Here is a 19,556-nt window from a genome sequence, read left to right on the forward strand (position 1 = left end):
ACTTTCAAAGCTAAGTTATTATTACAGACCTGTCTACTTCATAAGGTTGGTGTCAGACCCATTGAGATAATAGATGTGAAAGACATTATATATATTATAAAGAGCTATTCAGTGGTAAGCCATTGTTAGCATTTTCAATGATACACTGAGCTGAAAGCTTCTTTTTAAAAGACTCCAAAGAAAAGTGAAAAAAGAGGGAATACTGCTACTGCCTTTGTGACATTTATAAGCAATCTGGCGATCATCCAACTCCACGAGTGAATTTGATTCCACTTTGAATTGCAGAACTCAGATTGGTGCATTCTGGTTTGCTCATCTGTTCCTCCACCATGACTTGACATGCCCAGAGTCAGTCGGGAAGACACCAGGTTTGGAATAAACTAGAGCCTCTCCTAGCTTTCTTTGGACCTCACCCTGGAAGGTTCCATCTCCTCCCAAGAGTTTCGAATCCTCCCATGGAGAAACATCAGCTCTCATGAAATAAGGCAAGAGTGTGAGCATTGTTCTACTGGATGCAGGAAATGATCCCACATCAGCAGACGCTGTGCCTTTGCCCTGGGAATTGCCACGCTACTGACTGCTTGAGAGAGAAGCAATTATCTGCCATGAGAAAGACTCTTCCGTGGCAGGGCCTCCTCTCCAATGGAAACATGTTTCAGGAGGAGGGAGGAGGTGCTTGGGCCATGTTACATTCCTGAAAACCCCCAGGAATGAGGCTCCTGGTGCTTATTTACTCAGTCACTACCAAGGTCTAAACCTGTTGGACAGCAGACCAATCCTTTAGCCTCTTAGGTTCTAGGGTAAGTGGAGATAACATTTGTCCCATGGACTACACAGTATAAATGCAAAAAAAAAAAAGAAATGTGAGAAATGCTTAGAGTAATGCCGGATGAATGGTAAAATCTCACTAGGTGTAGGATGACCATATAATTTGTGATCTTCTATAATTTATCCAGACACTTTTGACAGTGAAAGGGGCACTACATAGCCTGGGTGTTAAGACAACAGGTATAACCATGACTGACACAAGAAACTGGGATGGATAGTGTAGTAAGAATATATTAGCTAGTATTATTGATTATGGGGTTGGGTATGGAAGCATCAATTACTGTGGATGTGCCTGAGACTAGCTCCCTGGGTCACCAGAGTCACTGAAACTGCCTGAGGTTCAGGGGGAGATACATCTCCCTACTGATCTTACCAGCTCCAAAAACAGTTCCTAAATGCAGGCTCTCTCAGTTGTTGTAGGGGAGTCATCCTGCAACATCCAAGCTCTAGCACAGGCCCCCCTAAAGATAAGCTAACAAAGCCTCACTGTCACAGGGTCCCTCTTTTTGCTATTGATATTCCACAAGGACAGACCAAAGAAAATTTCTTATTCTGCCCAGCCCATTTGCCAACTGGTTGGGGAGAGAGTAAACAATAAACACAAGGAATAAATCTTCCCCTACTCGGTACATCTTGCCAAACTGAGAGGTTAATGTAGGGAGTAGGTGAGCCTCCAGCATGAAGGGAAAAAACCCTCACAGAAGCCTGAGAAAGAACAGCCATTGAGGTGGAGGGAAAACTAGGTGACATAGTATATGGAAGCCATGTGTGGAAAGCATGTAAAGGAGGGGTGAGCAAATAAACTGGATGAACACCACATACAGCTTCCATCTGAGGAGTTCTTTGGAAGATGGAAGGCTTGGAGTGTTTCTCTGGAATGAAAAAAGTGTTGTCCCTTAATCTTATGTTTATTAATAGAAAAGTATGTAGACTTAGTCTTTGCCTAAAGGTATCAGTGGAAATGGGGAGGTTGAGCTGTTGCAGAGGAACGCCCTGTTTATCTCCTGTTGCTAGAATTCTCCAAGAGGTTGTCTCTGGCTTCCAGGACAGGAACATTGGCCCTGTGGCTGTTCAGGGGCCCACATTCCTCCATAGAAGGACAAGAAAAGAGTAACACCACTGCTTGGAATGTTGTAGACACCAAAAAATGTTGGCTAAAGAGTGAGTGAATGAGTGAGGGGACTAATGAATAAAGGAAGAGTAACCATGGCCAGAAATTACAGTGAATGAGAAAATGAAAGGTAACAGGCAAATCCTGAGGCCTAAAAAAAGAGAAGACATGCGTGACTTGAACAAAGAAATTTCCTGTGAGATTTGCATGGAGCACAGCCTTAGTCTCTGCCTCCTCATATCTTTTCACCCTCTGCACCACTCTCAGAGATCCAGCTTCCTCCTTCCTTTTCCTCACTCTACAAACGATCCTGGCTCTTCCTGAAAGGTAGATGGACACTGGAAATGGGTACCACAACCTAGATTTAAGGCCCAGGTCTAGCAGGTATTAAATTAATATCTGAATTTTGGAGGATTGTTTTGAAGATTTCTTTTTAATGAGGTTTGTGAAGACACCTTGTAAACTGTCAAGTGCTATCCAAATGTAAGGAAATTTATTTTCCAAGAAATGACAGAAAATACCCACTATCAAATAGTGGGGAAAAGATAGCTTCATACTGAGGGGAATGCAGGGAAAGGGAAGCATAGATCTAGGAGAAAGATGCCAAAGCACAAAGTGAACTAATGGCAAGATGGTTGCCAGAAGTGGAATTAGAATAACTTACCCTCCAACTCTTAGTGAACTTTCTGCATTCGTGAGATTCTTGGCATAAGTGGATTTTATTTTCTCCCAAGGAAATCAGCAGCTTTGAGGAGGCTTCAGGGAGGCTGCAGTCTCAGGAGTGGAGACACTGAGAAGCCTGAGGAAGTAGGTTGGGACATGCAGGCAGCACAGCAAAAGGTTCTTGATGGTCACTCGCTGGGGGGTGGAATTCAGGTCAAGGAGTAGGACAATCTCTGGGGGAAAAGCAAGCCTAGAGCGCACTGCGGCCACACATCTGGGTCCAGTGTGAGATGAGTTATTGGGTGTATGTAATAGATTCTGTAGGACCTCAAGTGATGTGGCTGAAGTAGTCTGAAAGGGGTTTATGGAAGAAACATTTCCTCCCTTTTTTTACCTTCTTTCCCACTTCCCTGATCCATTGCTTTCTTTAGTTTTCCTTTCCTTGTGTCCCTGTCCCCCCACCCCTGCCTGTGCTGGAGGGTAGCTTTACAGTTCTACTGATGGAGTCGGAACAGCTGTCTCACCAACACCTTCGCTGGCTCCCTCTCCCCTTGTGCCGGGAATGAGCCTCCCGTGACACATGGCAGGCTGCACTGACTCGTGCATGACCCTCCCGCCCCTCTCCCATGCCATGCCATTCACCCTGTCAGAAAAGGGGGAAAATGCGGGCACCACGAGATTAGCCCAGAACAATGTACACAGTTTCCAACATAAACTGTGCAGCTCAGGGCTCCCACCCTGCAGAGAATCCAATAACTTTTGCTGAGCCATCCAAGCCCAAGAAAAAGCAACCGACTGTGAAAGAACAAAGGCAGCCTTAGCCCAGGCCTGGACCCGCCAGTCAGGAGGGGCAGGCGACAGCTCCTCGGGGCAAGCACGGTCCCTGGAGGGCTGCCAAGTGGACTGCCCTGAGCGTGACAAGGCAAGGGAGGGGCCCAACAAGCCCCAGTCAATAAGAAACAGATCTGCCCTGAAAATAATAATGAATGAAAAGTCAGTTACAAAGTCTTGCCGCTGAGCCTTTCTGACACAGAATCAGACTTAATGATATATTCTGAAATAAAAATCCAAGATGAGGATTTGAAATCCTTTGGGCCACTAGTCATCAGCAAACAGATCCAAAGACCTTGCATTGGTTTTACCAGCAGGCATTTCAAGAACTCTTGACCCTGACAGCTGTCCTCCAACCAACAGACTCAGCACTTGTCAGCCCTGGAATGACTGTGGAAGTAGGTTATTTGGGGGCAGATGGATAGACTAGATAAACCTATGAGGTCATATAGTTCCAGGTCAAACAGGCAGTGCTGACGAGATTGAGAATGAATCTATTGATAAGGGAACAGAAGCAAAGATCAGAAGAGGGGAACAGGAGTGAAGGATCCTTCTCCGTTCTCAAATATTTGTTGAACTCTCCTTGAGTGCCAAGCACAGTGGGGGAAGGGTACAAAAATAACAGACACTATGCCACCCTCAAGGTGCTTATCAGCTTATATATCTAAAACTGCTTTAAAAATAAGTTTAAGGGGGTGAGAGAAGATTTTTGTTGTTACCAAAGGTGCCTGGAGATCATCTCACTTTAGGGCCAACAATGATTGACTGCTGCAGCTGCCTGGACATCTGTAATGAGGAAGTAAATTTGCGATGACTCCTGTGGGTCCGGGCTCAGCAAAAAATGAGTGCCTTGATGCATCAGTGTGGTTTGCAATGACTGGAAAGGTGACTGAGTTCCAGTCTAGCAGCCTGTCTTACACATGGGAAAGCTGAGCTCCAGGAAGGGGTGGGGGCAAGCTGAAGAGAATCAGCACTGCTAGGCTGTCACAAGCTGTCACAATGGAAAGCAGGGCACATGAGCACAGTGCACAAGAGGCAGGCGTCCAGTGGTGCCCGGGGGCTCAGTCCTGGGGAGGGAGGAAGGAACGGAGGGGCTGGGAGGGCTGCAAGATGCCACCAGCAGCACCACACAAACACACATGTGGTTCTCAACAAAACAACAGGTCCTGCTTAACCTTCCTCCCTTCTCTTTCCCTGAGCACGGAAGGTCAAGGTGAAGGTTGCCAGCAAAGTGGCAAAACTTTCCCATAGATCTGCCCCAGCTTGAATTCTAAAGGGATATTACTGATTTCTGAAGAAGTGTCATAAGCCACAACTAACGATGATGATTAGGTGACGGTGAAGGCACACATTTTATTCTGCATGACAATATGGCTGCGTGTGTGTCTGTCTCTATAAGACTGAAGATTCCATGAAGATAGTGCAGTCACCTCTACATTTTTCTAGCACCTTATCAAACTGTATCAATAATAGGCATTCAGGGAATGCTTACTGATTGGAGAAATGGACAAAGGAATGAATCATTTAATTTCTTCTGGGGGGAATCCAGCAATTCAGGAGTCAGTCTTCTAGCCAGGGAGAGAACAACAATGCACGTGTAGTATTAAACCTTATTTAAGTATGGTGGGCTTGGGGCTGGCCACTCATCCTCTCCAGTCAGAGAGCAAACAATAATAATAGCTAACATTTACTGAAGAATTACTATGTGCTTCAGGAGAATGAATAAATCAGGGCAGATTAAATATTTTAACATAAATCTCTAAAAATCTCAGTAGCTCAAGCCATGACTTAATACAGGTCAGCAGGGGCAGAGGGAGGAGTGCTATGCTCCATACAGCATTCAGAGCCTGAGGCTCCTTCCATATAGTGGCTCTGCCTTTCTTGAGCCCTGACTCGTCTGCCTCCACCCAGCAGATGAGAAAAGAGGGTGTAAAGAATCAGAGAGGTTTTAGGGGAAAGCCTTGGAACTGCATATCATAGATCACATCTACCTACATTCCTTTGACCAGAATTTAGTCATACAGCCTCACCTAGGTGCAAGGAGGCTGGGAAATGTGGTCTATTGATGCCCCAGAAGAAGACAAAACAGGATGTGTCGTGTACCTGGCAAGTCTCTGCCACAATGCATTATCTCATTTAATTCTCAAGACAACCTGATAAAACAAATACGGTTTTCATCCCAGTTTTGCAGATGAGCAAACTGAGGCTTAGAGAAGAAAGTACTGCCCATATAGTAAATAATGAAACTGGGAACTGGTCTTAGGTCTGACTCTAAAATGTATGTTCTAAACCCACTAAGCTATGCTTTTCCCTGATTGAAGTTCAGTTACGTTGCCCTACCCCTCCCTCTTCCTTCCTGGCATTCCATCCTCACAGTGTTGATTTTGGCTTTCCTGGGTCTAAATTGCCAGTGACATGTAGCCATTTGGCCCCAGAACTTGTTTTATCTTATCTGCTCCCCATTGCCCTCCCTTGTGTAGGTATTATTATTAGCTCCACTTCACTGGGGAGGAAACTGACATTAGATGTATTATAGAGCTTGGCCAAGAACATACAGCTATTGAGAGGCACAATGGACACTGTATCTTGCTCTTTGGCTTGGAACTTTGTAAGACTTCTCTCTGAAATTTAAAAAGAAAGTTGAATCCTAAAAAATGCAACAATCCACTTTCCCATCTAACATCCCAAAATGTTTGGCATTGAGGTCACCAAGGTCAAACAGGCTCTTTAGCCTTCAGGCCAGATTCCATCTGCAAGGTAGGAAAATCCAGAGCACCCAGCAGCCTCTGGCCTTATGAGTTAGAGCTAGATTGGCATAGCAGCGCTTGAAGAAGTTCTTCCAGCCAAAACCATCCAGGAAACAAAGGATCAGATAAATAACAAGGCTGATGCAAAGCAAGGAAAATATTCCAGACTCAATTAGGGGTGGTCTTTGCAGGCCAACAGCATTATTCATGGCTAGGTCACTGAGTGCCAATGTGGAAGCCGAAGCCAGAATGGGCTTTGTCTGCTGCTCTCTTCCTTCCTCTCCAGCCTCACCCCTACCCTGGCCATGCCACCCTCTCCCAGAACTATGAGCTCACAGAGTTTGTTCCTTTATCCCACCCTCCTTGTGCATACAGGTGCCATCATATGTCATATACTGCTCCCTGAGGGATGAAAACAGGAAATAAAGCTAATTATAACTGCTGTGCTATGAAGAAAGAATTCATTATAATAACAATAATGCAATCTGAGGACTTGGGCAGATTGGCAGGTGAAAGAAAAAACAATAACAGTGGTTTAAGAGTCTTTGGGGCATTTGACGTGACAATATCTTTAATTATGCAAGCCACTGTGGTCAGAGGAGCACAGTGCAATCCCATACCCTGTGGGATGCCAGCTCCCTGGCTTCCCTGTGCCAACCCAGGCTGAATTTCTTTCTCATGACTACAGCCTTGGGTCTTCCTTCCTGTGGTGTCGTTCACCCCCACCATTTACTCTCTGGGGCCAGTGTTCATAAGATTGACTGCCACTGGCATGATGGTCTATGTAGATGTGAGCAATCCTTCCTATTGGAATCTTTGAGCTCATCTACTCCCATACCCAGTGAGGCAACTGGGGCCAGACTGTCTAAATGACTAGCCCAAGGTCCCACTGGTTGTATGGAGGAGCCAGGACACCCAGGCTAGAAATAACCTTCAGGTTTGGAGAGTCCCTCAGCTAGACCACACTTGGGTGTACAGCTCCAGGTGCACACAATGGTTATAGATTCTACCTATTCCTCATAAAACACAAAACCCACCAGAATTCCTTGGTTAACGGTTCCCTGCAGTGCTCCTTGCTGGTTGCCTGAGAGGCTAGTATTGTCTCTCCCTATGCTGAATGATAGGTGTTCTCCCTCCCTCCCAAGCTTTCCCAGGAACCTGGGTCCTATAATTTCCCACTTCTCTCCATCTGAGCTGAACTTATTTGCCATCTACCTAAGGAGTCTGTCTTCTGTCCTAAGGAGTCTGAGTTCCCACAGCAATGAACTCAGTTTACCCTCCTCTGTGATCTCCCTCATACCCTGTCAGAAATCTAAGATCCTTAGACAGAAGATCAGCCTTTATCCACACACTTAAAAATTTTCAAAATAAAAATAAGGTCACAGAGGATTTCACCAGGTCTTGTATAAGCTGACCACTGCCAGCCTCTCCACCCACTTACCCTACTATTCTCACCATGATCCTGCCACATTGGTCTTTGCTCAGCTCTTTAGAACAGAAATACCAAGTCCTCTCTGGCCTCATGCTCTTTGACATGCCATTTCCTCTGACAGAATCTCACCCCACAATCCACCCTCTCACCAGTTGCTAGTGTCAAACTGTTACTTATGTGTCAAGACTCAACCTATGTGTTACTTCCTCTAGGAAGCCTTCCCTGACCCTCTCAGTAAGATAGTTCCCCCACTAAATGCTCTCAGATAATTTGTACTTTTCTTTTATACCCCTTATCATAAATGTAATTATTTAATTATTTTAGTAATTTTAACTTATTGTCTTTGTCCTCCAACAGACCATAAGTAAGCTCCATGAGCAAATGACCAGAAGGGACAGATGCTGTGCACATACAGGTTCTAAATACAGCTCTTGGGGCACTTGGCTGATATGCCTTGTCATGGAATTATTTGCATGTATGTAGAAGTGCCTAGCAGGGCTATAAGTCCAATTGTGGTAGAAACCCTTACAGTGATGGGTATATAATAAATGTCCATTGAATGATGACTAGATGGGTAGATGTCGGTAAAGCTCTCAGGAAAACTTGAGGGGAGAAAAGGGGTGTTAGTTTGCTAGTAATAACTTGACAGCTGATATAAAACATTGCCGGTGTAGAAGTATAAAGCGATCTGTTACTTATTTTTGTGTCACTTCAGTGTTTTTGTTTCTCCTTCTTTCTAGAAGCCCATGTATTCTTTACTGTGGAACAAGTTACCAAACACATAGTGGCTTAGAACAACCCATGTTCACTACTGCACAGTTTCTGTGGGCCAGGAGTCCATGCACAGCTTAGTTGGTTCTTCTGCTCAGGGTCCCTTAAGACTGCAATTATGGTCAGGATCAGAATACATTCCAAGCTCTCTCAGATCATCGGCAGAATTTATTTCCTTAAATATGTAGATTTCATGGCAGCTTTCTTCCTCAAAATCAGCAACCAAGGGAGGGGGAAGGGAGGGGGGGGAGAAAGAGTGAGAGACACACTCTAGGAAGATAGGCACTACACTCATATAATCACCTGCATATAATCACATATATCTATCACTTTGCCACATTCTATTGGTTAGAAATAAGTCACGGGTCCTGCCAACACTCAAGGGTAGGGACTTACACAAAGCCCACCAGATCATGGGCTACCTTAGAGTCTATCCACCACAATCCTCTAAGACAAGGGAAGATAAATATCTGTAGATAGATATAGATAGATGATGATGATAGATATAGATAGATAGATAGATAGATAGATAGATAGATAGATGATAGATAGATAGATAGATAGATAGATAGATAGATAGATAGATAGATGATAGATGATGATAGATAGGTGATAGATAGATAGATGATGATAGATAGATGATAGATAGATAGATGATAGATAGATAGATATAGATAGATAGATAGATAGATAGATAGATGATAGATAGATAGATAGATAGATGATAGATAGATAGATGATGATAGATGATGATAGATAGATAGATAGATGATAGATAGATAGATAGATAGATAGATAGATGATAGATAGATAGATAGATAGATAGATAGATAGATAGATAGATGATGATAGATGATGATGATAGATGATGATGATAGATAGATAGATGATAGATAGATGATAGATAGATAGATAGATAGATAGATGATAGATAGATAGATAGATAGATAGATAGATAGATAGATAGATAGATAGATAGATGGATGGATGATAGATATTCCTGGATATTTCTTGATGCCATAAGTTTTCCACAGAGTTCTGTAAGTTGGCACCTTTCTCCAAAATCAAACTGAAGACTAAGAATCATTCAGAAAGAAGAATTACTTATAGATATATTTGCATTTGCATGTAAATATATCTATATTTGATATATTTTGAGTTTTGAGGGGGCTAGTAAGAACGTAAGTGATGGGAGAGAGGCAAGTCACTTAGTTTAGACCAAAGGAAAGAAAGGAGCCAGAAATCACTTAGAGAGGGAGAGGGCCCCTGCTGGAAAGAGGGAGGAAGAGGCAGTTCCCAGAAGAAAGAAGCTCAGTCAGCACTCTTCAGTCAGGTTCCCATCCCACAACTCCCCAGAGACTCACTGATCCTTAGCTCTGATGCGACCCCCATCCACAAAGAACCTTAAAATTAATGCCTCTCAAATTGACCCTAAAGCACTCATCTAGCTTGGTTTGCACTTCTTATAACTATACCCCATCCTCCAGGCCTCCTTAGAGCCCCATCCCCATTTGGCCCAAGTTGGTCAAATTACTGGGCCAGGTAGCCCCCTCGGGCCTATCCCTGATTCCCACAAAGCATACCTCATAGACCTCAGATCTCTCCTCCCTGACTGTCTGCTTGGGCTGCCAGAACAAAATATTTAAAACATAAAAATGTATTTTCTCACAGTTCTGGAGGCTAGAACTATCCAATACCAGGATGCTGACAAATTAGGTTTCTCGTATGATCTCTCTTTCTGGTTTGCAGATGGCCACCTTCTCACTATACCTTCACCTAGTCTTTTCTGTGTGTATGAGACAGAGTGAGCTCTCTGGTGTTTCTTCTTATGAAGACACTAATCCTGTGGGATCAGAGCTCCACCCTTATGACCTCATTTAATCTTAATTACTTCCTTAGAGGCCCTGCCTCCAAAGATAGCCATACTGAGGGTTGGGACTTCAATATTTGAATTTTGCGGGGACAAAAACATTTAACACTGACCAAGAAGGCCAGGCTCCAGCCCCCTCCAGAACCTGCTGTGGCCTCAAAAGAAATCTTTTCATTAAACAGCAAAACAGGACATCCAGCAGGAGGAGGCCCAGAATTCTCCTTCAGACCTGAGAGGCTCTATACTTACCCTTGAGGGAGGAGGACTCCTAATACTTAATTTAGGAAACTTCCCACAAGCCAGATGGATAAAGCCAAAGGCCACAGATGGCCCAGACTGCGGCTTCTTCACCAGAGACTTAACTCATTTTTGGTAGGTTTTTTGTTGTTGTTTTTTTATGTCTTAAAACCAGTAAGTCAAGATTGGTGAACATTGCCAAAGGCAGGCCTTGAATTACCACTATTGCCCAGGTTATGTCTTTCATTACATTATCATCATTAATTTTGATATACAGGGATTGGTGTACGTGTCTAAACCTCTATGTTAGACAGTACACTTCCTGAGGATTTCCTCCTTTTTCAAATTAATCCATTTCTCTCCTTAAACTGACTAATACAGTGAAATGCACATACATAAAGCTCACTTTTTTTGTTGTTGTTGTTGTACAAATAATAAATGTATCAGTTAATCAAATATTTTATGTCCCAACAAGGCATTTAAACTTTACAATTCCTCAGTTTTCCCAATATCTTTAAAGAGATTTTTAAATTCACTTTCTGTTGTAGATCCTAGAATCTAAGTCGAAAGAGGTCTTGCTAAGCAAATTAGGAGTGCAAAAAAAGGAGGAATGTTTTTAACCTATTTTAACAGAACAAAATGCTTTCACGTGCTTTAGAGGTATCTATTTTTACACAGATGGGATCATTGAAATATCAGTGGAGCCAGCTGCCACCAGGCATGTGCTTCAGATGGATGTTCTCATTGCAAACCCTTTTTACCCACCATACTTGGCCCCTTTTCTGCCTACTGGAGCATCTCTTAAAGTAGGTAACTTCAAAGAGGCAGCCCTGTGCATGGGCAGGTCCTCAGATCCCTTATCTGGAAAGCCAGTAAGTAAATCTGATGACACTCAGAAAGTCTGTAATAGTAGGAGCCACTCCCACTCAATGGGCCTTTGTCATTGTGGTTGATCTCTAAGGAACACTGCAGTTCTACCTGGTGTGATGGATAAATGTCCCTTTCCTCTGTCACATCCTAGCTGTGTGACTTGCAGCAATTAACCTGCTCTCTTTGACCTTCAGTTTCTGTTCTAGATCTGTTCTTCCATCCTGGCAAGCATATTGCAAAGATCAAATGAGATAATGGGTAGGTGAGCAATTTGTGAACTGTAAAGAGATACACAGAGGTTAGTTCTATATCTTAAAAGATTCCATCAATCATATTATGATTTAATTAGCATAGTCCCTTTCCCACAAGCTTGTACAAGTCACAGGCATTTGGTTGAATTGTGTTAGCGCATCAAGTATATAACTGATTACTGAGTCCTTATGCAGACAAACTGTGAGGCAATCTGCTACAATCGTTAATAGTACCCCATCAGAGGCAGCTAGACCTGGATTTGAATCACACTTTTGTTAGCTAGGATTTGGGAAAAGATACTTTACCTCTCTTAGTCTTAGTTTCCTAATCTGCAAAGCAACATTAAATATGAAAAATAACAATATCTATGTTATAAACTAAATGTTTTGTCTCCCCCCCCAACCCCGCAATTCATATGTTGAAAGCCTAACTCACAATGTGATATTATTTAGAGGTGGGGCCTATGGGAGACAATTTGAGTTAGATGACATCCTGAAGGTGGGGCCCTCATGATGGGATTAGTACCCTCAAAAGAAGAGGCACTGGTGGACTCCACCAATTGGCCCGCTTGCTATCGAACCCAGTCCTCACCTCCCTGCTCTGCTGTATAACTCAGGGAGTTATTGTCAGGGGTCTGTATTTTCCAGGTGCCAATGTCCTCTGAACTTGCTGGGTTCAGCCATTGAGAGGCATTGGGAGGAGTCTGGAAGGAGAAGTGAGGGCGTTTCTCTCTTTTTCTCTCTGTTTGTAGCAACAGCTTCATCTCCTCCAGAGCTTCTGCTTCCTCCACACAGTCCACTATGGTCTCAGCTCCTGGAGGGTGACCTGGCCCCTGGGTTCTCAAAACCCCACTTCCTCCTTTTTCCTTGCAGTCTTGGGGTGGCAGCTTCTGCTGTCATTAATCTCTGAGTTGCCTCACTGTCCCTGCTGGCTTTTTCAGCTTTTCTAACACTTGTGTCATTAATTTCTTAGTTCAAAGTCCCTCTGGTTTCAATACTCAGAGTGATTTTCATCTTTCTGTTATTTTCTACTCTAGTAGATTATCTTAGTCCGTTTGCGCTGCCATAACAAATACCATTAACCATGTGGCTGAAATAACAGAATTTTATTTTCTCACAGTTCTGAAAACTGGAAGTCCAAGATCAGGGCGCCAGCACAGTCCATTCTGGTGAGAGCTTTCTTCTTGGTTTGCAGATGGTCACCTTCTTGCTGTGTGCTTACATGGCAGGAAGAGAGACAAAGGCAGAGAGAGAGGGAAAGGAAGCACTCCACTGGAATTAATGTTAATTGGGAATTAATATTACTTATATGAGAAATCCTGGTTATTTAATTAAATATTTTATACAAAATAACTTAATGCTCAGTTGCAACATGTTTCAGTTAGTGGCAAATCTTATCATATTAGACATCCTGAGTGTTGTCCGATGTCTGATATACATTTCACATATGTAATCTCATTTAATTCCAAATAATTTCTGCTGTTTTCCTTTTTCCTTCCTATCTGCTCAATGGTCTTTGCCCCTAGCAACCAAAAGGTACCAGGATGTTGGGTTCAGAATTCGGCCCTTCCTAATCTAGCTCCAACCCAGCTGTCCAGGGGAATGTCCTGCCATCTCTCCGCCATGAACCCTGTGCTGCAAGCACAGAGAGCCTGCCTGTTCCCAGAGTGCACACCCTTGCATGCTTCCCTGAGAGGGTTCATACTGTCCCTTGCAGGGAACATGTTCATTTCCGGACCAGCTCATCATCACCTCCTCTGTGAAGCCTGGAGCCCAGATCACTCACAGAACTAATCACTTCCTCCTGATGTGTCCTTGGTTCCTGAGGTTATTGTAGGGATTACCTGATCACACTTTGGTTTAAAAGTATACATCTAATTCTTCTGCTGACCAGCAGCTCGGAACACAGAATCTGGAAGCTGAATCCTGGGGGAAGAGGCTCCATGCTTATAGAGCAAGAGTCCAGAGCTGGAGAGACCTTAGCCTAAGTCTGAGCTCCACCACTTCTTAGCTGTGAATTGAAACAAGCAAATTCATCTCTGAGGTTCAGCTTTCCCTCTGGCGAACATGAGACAGCAAGTGCAAACCATATCTTAGGGTCATTTTTAAGAGCAGACTGATGAATCTCAGAGGGAAGGCAGGGGTAAGTGGCTGGGTGGGGAGAGAATAACCTAAGAACTTATATGTATATATGCATAACCCACAGACACAGCCAATAGTGTGGTGAAGGCCTGGGGCGGGGAGTGGGTCAGGGGTGGGAGGGGTTAATGGGGGGAAAAAGGGGATCTCTGTAATATGTTCAACAATAAAGATATTTTTTTAAAAAAGAATTGAATTAGATAATCCATGTCAAGTGCGGGTGGCTGTAGGAACCAAAAATTGGTCTCCTGTTCCCTTTCCTTTTCTCCTACAGCTCACCTCAGGCTAGTGAGGCCCAAGAGTCATGTCAGGGCTGGGCAGGGGCAAAAGTGCAGAGAGTAAATATTCTAGGCTTTGTGGGCTATATTCGGTCTTTCTAACTTTTTGTTTTATTTATTCATTTTTTACAACCCTTTAAAAATGTAAAAGCCATTGGACAACCCAAAAATAGTTCATTGGGCTGGATTTGACCCACTGGTCTCCACTCTAATACACTGCTCGTGCTTGGCCCTTGCCCAAAGCTGCCCCTTACTGTTTCCTTTTTTTTTTTTTTTTTTTCTTCTTTTCTCTTTCCTTTCATTTCATCTGTGTCCCTTCAGTGTAGGAGTTAAGAACCTAAAGTGTATGATCAGACAGGCCTGGTTACAAATCCTGGCTTCACTGCCAACTGGTTTAGCGACTGTGAGCAAGTTGCTTAATGCGTCTGAGCCTCAGTTCAGGTACCTTTAACACCACCACCTCATGAAAATTTCCTCCCAGAGCTGGTGCGAAGGTTGAGAAAGGATGGCAAAGCAGTGGATTGTTGGAGCCAGCTCCGAAGGCTTCTGAGGGCCCATTGTTAAATTCTCAGGAAATTTACAAGACAGCTCTTAAACATTTGGTAGCTTGAAATCAGCATGGTGAGCACATTTACACCACAGAAATTGGCAACTACTACAGATCAGACTACTGTACTCTCCCAAGCTGGTTGTTAAAGATTGCCAGCTATTGTAAGTGCTTATTGTCCCTCTCTTTTTGCTTCCTTGGCTCTCCCTGATTCCAGTTGCCCACTGCGAGGAATTAATCAGGAGGAATCTTGAGAGAGGAAAACACATTCTACCAGGAAATCACAACACTAAGATCTTTACAATTCACGCATCCACTTAGCCACTGCTGTATTTTCAGGCCCTGTTCTGTTACTCACTCCATTAACACCAGTTATGTTGAAAAGCATTTGGTTTTCACAAGGAGGATTTGAGGCTTTCCTTTAGTGTTAATAGAGGAAAGGGTGGATTGCTCTGTGATTTGCCCAAATCCTAGGAGCCCTAGGAGGCCTCCAACTAGATGAGAACAGATAGTTTTTAAAGATGTCATGTAAAATTGACAGATTCTGTTAATACAACCAAGAGAAAGAATTGATGAGGGAAAAAATGCTTAGGTAAAGCTGAATGGATATTTCACTGGAAATCTCCTGGGAGATTTTCTTCTTCCTAATGATAGATCATTGACGTTTTAATTATCTTTTTTTGTAGAATAAAATATTCTTCTTCTTTACATTGAGGTATAATTGACATAATGTTATTTTAGTTTCATGAGTCCAATGTCATTACTCAATATTTGCATATATTTCAAAGTGATCACCACAATAAATTCACTTAATACCTGTCACCGTACATAATTATCTTTTCCTTGACTTATTATCTTTTAGATTTACTCTTCGATCCAAAAAAATATGAAGATGCAATATTTAAATTCTTTTTGGAAAACCCATTGCTTTGTTTTGTTTTACTTGTTTTCACTTTAACAAACTATTAAACACTTTCTCAGCGAGAAATTGCATTTGGCAGAGACCAGAAAGGATAGTGACAGAGACCAGAAAGAATAGTGTTTTCAAGGAGATAAAACTCTATTCCACTGTCATGTAAAAAGAAACCCCTAGTTGTGCAGCTTTCCTCTGACCATAGCTCAGGGCATTCATCCTCAAAGTTCCCTCTTAGTGCAAGATGACTACCAAAGCTTTATTCACCATGTTCACATTCTTGGCAGGAAGGAAGAAGAAGGGAAGGAAAATGCTCTGTAAGTGGTTCTGGGAAGGTTTCCTAGAATTCCCACCCAATATCTCTGCCGTGGTCTCACTGACCATCCTGAGTTGTGAGGGAGGCTGGGAAACAGCCTCGAAGCAGAGCCCATCAACACTCAAAATAAAGGCTGGGCCCACTACACACAAACGGAGAAGGGTTATTGGATGGATACCAGCAGTGTCTGCCATAAACTCCTTCTTTGTTCAAATTTCTGTGTTTGGGGGAAGAATGTATGTATTTGTATGCATGTACACACATGCATGTTTTGAATGAGAGTGTGTTTCAAAATAAGAAAATAATTAATATATTCCCTACCTCAGAGAATGAAGAGTCTAGTCAACAAAACTCACGCCCAAATATACGCATACACACACATGTGCACAGCAAGCCCTTAAGAGGTGAAATAAAAAATGAATTGCCCTGGCCCGTGTTGCCCAGTGCTTAGGTCAGCCTGCACACCAAAGGGTTGCAGGTCCAATTCCTAGTAAGGGCAAGTACCTGGATTGCAGGTTCGATCCTCTGCCCAGTCTGGGGGTATGTGGGAGGCAACCAATCAATGTGTCTGTCTCACATCAATGTTTCTCTCTCTCCTTCTCTCCCTCCCTTCCACTCTCCAAAAATCAACAGGAAAAAATATCCTCGAGTGAGGATTAACAAAAAAGAAAAAGAATTAAAGAAACAAAAACCAAGAGCCAGAGAAACACTCTGTTAATTCATGCTCCCAGTGCTTCAGGGCATATTATGTTCAAGCTCTCTGCTTGGTTTTTCCCAGTCTGGTCTAGAATTTGGTGAGCATATTCATGTAACATTTATGAATGTACACATCCTTTTATTGTAAAGATAAAAGTGGATATAAAATAAAATAGAGAATTCTTTCCCAATCTTTTTTCTATTCCTCTCCTTCATGTTCGGATTATGTTAAATTAAGAAATAAACATTGCAATGACATTACACATATTATTATTATTTATTTTATTTTATTTTAAAAGAGGAATTGAGGTCTACATATAGACATAAAAATAATTTTTAAACATCAGGAAATGAATGTGGAAAAAAAATCACTGGGGAAATAGGCAATAGAGAACGTGGTTAAGAGCCTAGATTCCAAGAGTGTTTCAGCCTTGCTCCCTTCCCTGATTAGCTGCACGACTGAGCAAATAACGTGACATTCCTATACTTTAATTAGCCCACCTGTAGAATGGAGATTATAATGCCTGCCCCAGCTAAGTTGAATGAGTTTTTATGGATAAAACGGTACCTAGCACATAGGAAAAAACAAATGGGTGTTTGTTACTATTATTACTATAGGAAAATGAGTTGAAGACAGGATAAGAACAATATTCAGAAAATACACTATTAAGTCTTGTTATAAAGTCCTCATTGTTGCCACAGTGCTACCACTAAATTCCATGTTTTCATTTATCTTTCTACACGGCTGTAAAATCAAATTGCCTACCTCATGTGGTCATCATAAAGATCAAATGGGAGAGAGTCAGGCACAGTGTCTGGTACATGGTAGGTGCTTACTACACATTTCCTCCCTTTTCCTTCTCCCCTTTACCTCCCCTCTTGGTTCAGGACCAGTCCTGTCTTTTACCCTGCACCTCATAGTGGCTCCCATCTCACAATGTAGATCAGGAAGCCACAGCCTTGGTTCATCTTGGTATCTACACATCAAGCCTAACACCCCTGATACCTAACAGGAGCTTGATAGTAGTTGAATGGGTGTACATGAAATAAAAGCAAAAGAAAGAAAATCAAGTTAAGGGCAGGACTGGAAAGGAGGATATTGTATGGAATTTATGTTTTTACCATGGTTTATCTCATTTCACTTCTATGAAAAATGGGAGCCAGAAACCTCCTCCTCTGTACCTGACAAAAGAAGCCGATGGAGGAAATGCTTTCTCCTCACTTTGTTGGTATAATGATGAAATTGCATGTCAGCAAAGGATAAAAGAATGGTCCCTTGAAACTTATTGCCAAGGGACAATTCTTAACAATTCAGTCATTGGATTTATCATTTTGCTGTTTGGAGCTCATCTGATACGCTGAGAGAGGTTCTCTGCAGTTTGCATCAGCAGGTGTTCACAAAGAGGCAAAGACAAGAAATCTCTTCCCCCCTCCTCAAACAGGAGCAGAGAGGCTGCTGAAGCTCTGGACTCAGGAGAACCCTGTCTGGGGCTATTAGCACCTTCCCCAGAAACCCTTAGCTTTGTCCAGAAATGTTGTTCACTGCCAGGCATCATGGTGAAAATAACCATAGCAGTCAATTATTGGGAGTTTACAGGGCTCCTGGTATGGAGTTAAACTATATACTCTATCTCACTTAGTTGTTCCCAAGAGCTCTATGAAGTTGGTAATACTATTATCACCAAAGCAACAAAACTGAGATTCAGAGAGGCTGAGTGACCTGCCCAAGTTCACAGCCAGTTAAATGCTAGAGTGAGGATTTGAACCCTGGATAAGATTTCTTTCACTGGCTGCTGTCCGAATGTCATCATTGACAGATCTTTGAGTGGACATAATATGCAAGGAGACCTTGTTAGCTTGGTGTGAACTTAATCTTCAGAGGAGGGCAGAAGAGAGGGATTCAGAGCCCAGGGCACCCTTGAGTGAGGCAAGTCTGGAGGCAGCTCAGAGACAAGCTGAGGGCCCAGAGTCCAGGGACAGTGTGAGAAGCTACCAGACAGGCAATGGAATGGGGAAGGGAGGTGCAGGCATTCATCCATTGCTGTGATCCACAAATGCTATCCATAGATGTCCCAGGCATCAGGAATAGTGGTGAGCAGGAGGGGAAGACATGGTCTCTACGCCCATGAAGCTGATAGACAAGTGTTCAGAGACAAGTATTATTGATAAAATTCTACAAACAACTGTGGAATTACAGCTGTGATAAATGAGTGCTTCAAAGGGGAGGCACATGGCACGAAGAGATTCAGATTATGAAAGATTTTGGATTCTGGGCCCACTTCTTAGCCATTCAACAACTACTATTTCATTTGCAAAGGTTCCCAAAGCAGGCAAATGTAATTTACCAGGACTCTTTGGAGATTTAAAAAAACTCTAGGAAAATGAAACCAGTCACCACCTTTGGAAAGGAATGGCACTCAATGTATATACTGGATCATAGACTGTGTACAACCTTCTCATGAAAGCAGGCTCAGGGGGAACTCACATGGAAATACCCAGGGACTGGTCACAGAAGAAATACGAAAGAAAACAACTGTGCCCCTATGGACAGCTGGGCATCTATCCAAGTAATATGATCTTCTTTTACATGCTTCTGGAGGCAGGCGGAAGAGTAGCAATGGCCAAAAATCACACAAGTTTGCCTGATCTTGCCTGTTCTGGGGAGATTGTCTGACTCCAAAACACTGCACACAAATTATTTCAGGCTGTTGCTGACTGAAAATAGAGTTCTGGAGATAAAGTATCTCCAATCCCATAACTTAAAATCCCATTTTTTAAAAAAAGCCCAGGAAAATTACATTGAACAGCACAAATGGTTTAGAAATCTAGGTCAGTCTGTGGATGAAGTATTTACAAAGCACAGGAAGCTTAAGTCTCCCAGGCCACCCATGGCCCTCTGGGCCCTCATCTCCTGGCATCTCTATATATCTATGGATCTGACTCTCACCCCTTCCACTGGGCCCCCTAAAATTCATGCTGTCATTGGAAAATGTCCCTGTATCTTCGACTTCTCTGAATAGACCCTTTGTACTTCTTTGGCTGTGTCTCACAACCCA

The sequence above is a fragment of the Miniopterus schreibersii genome (assembly GCF_964146895.1).
Source record: "Miniopterus schreibersii genome assembly, chromosome: 12".
Taxonomy (NCBI): domain Eukaryota; kingdom Metazoa; phylum Chordata; class Mammalia; order Chiroptera; family Miniopteridae; genus Miniopterus; species Miniopterus schreibersii.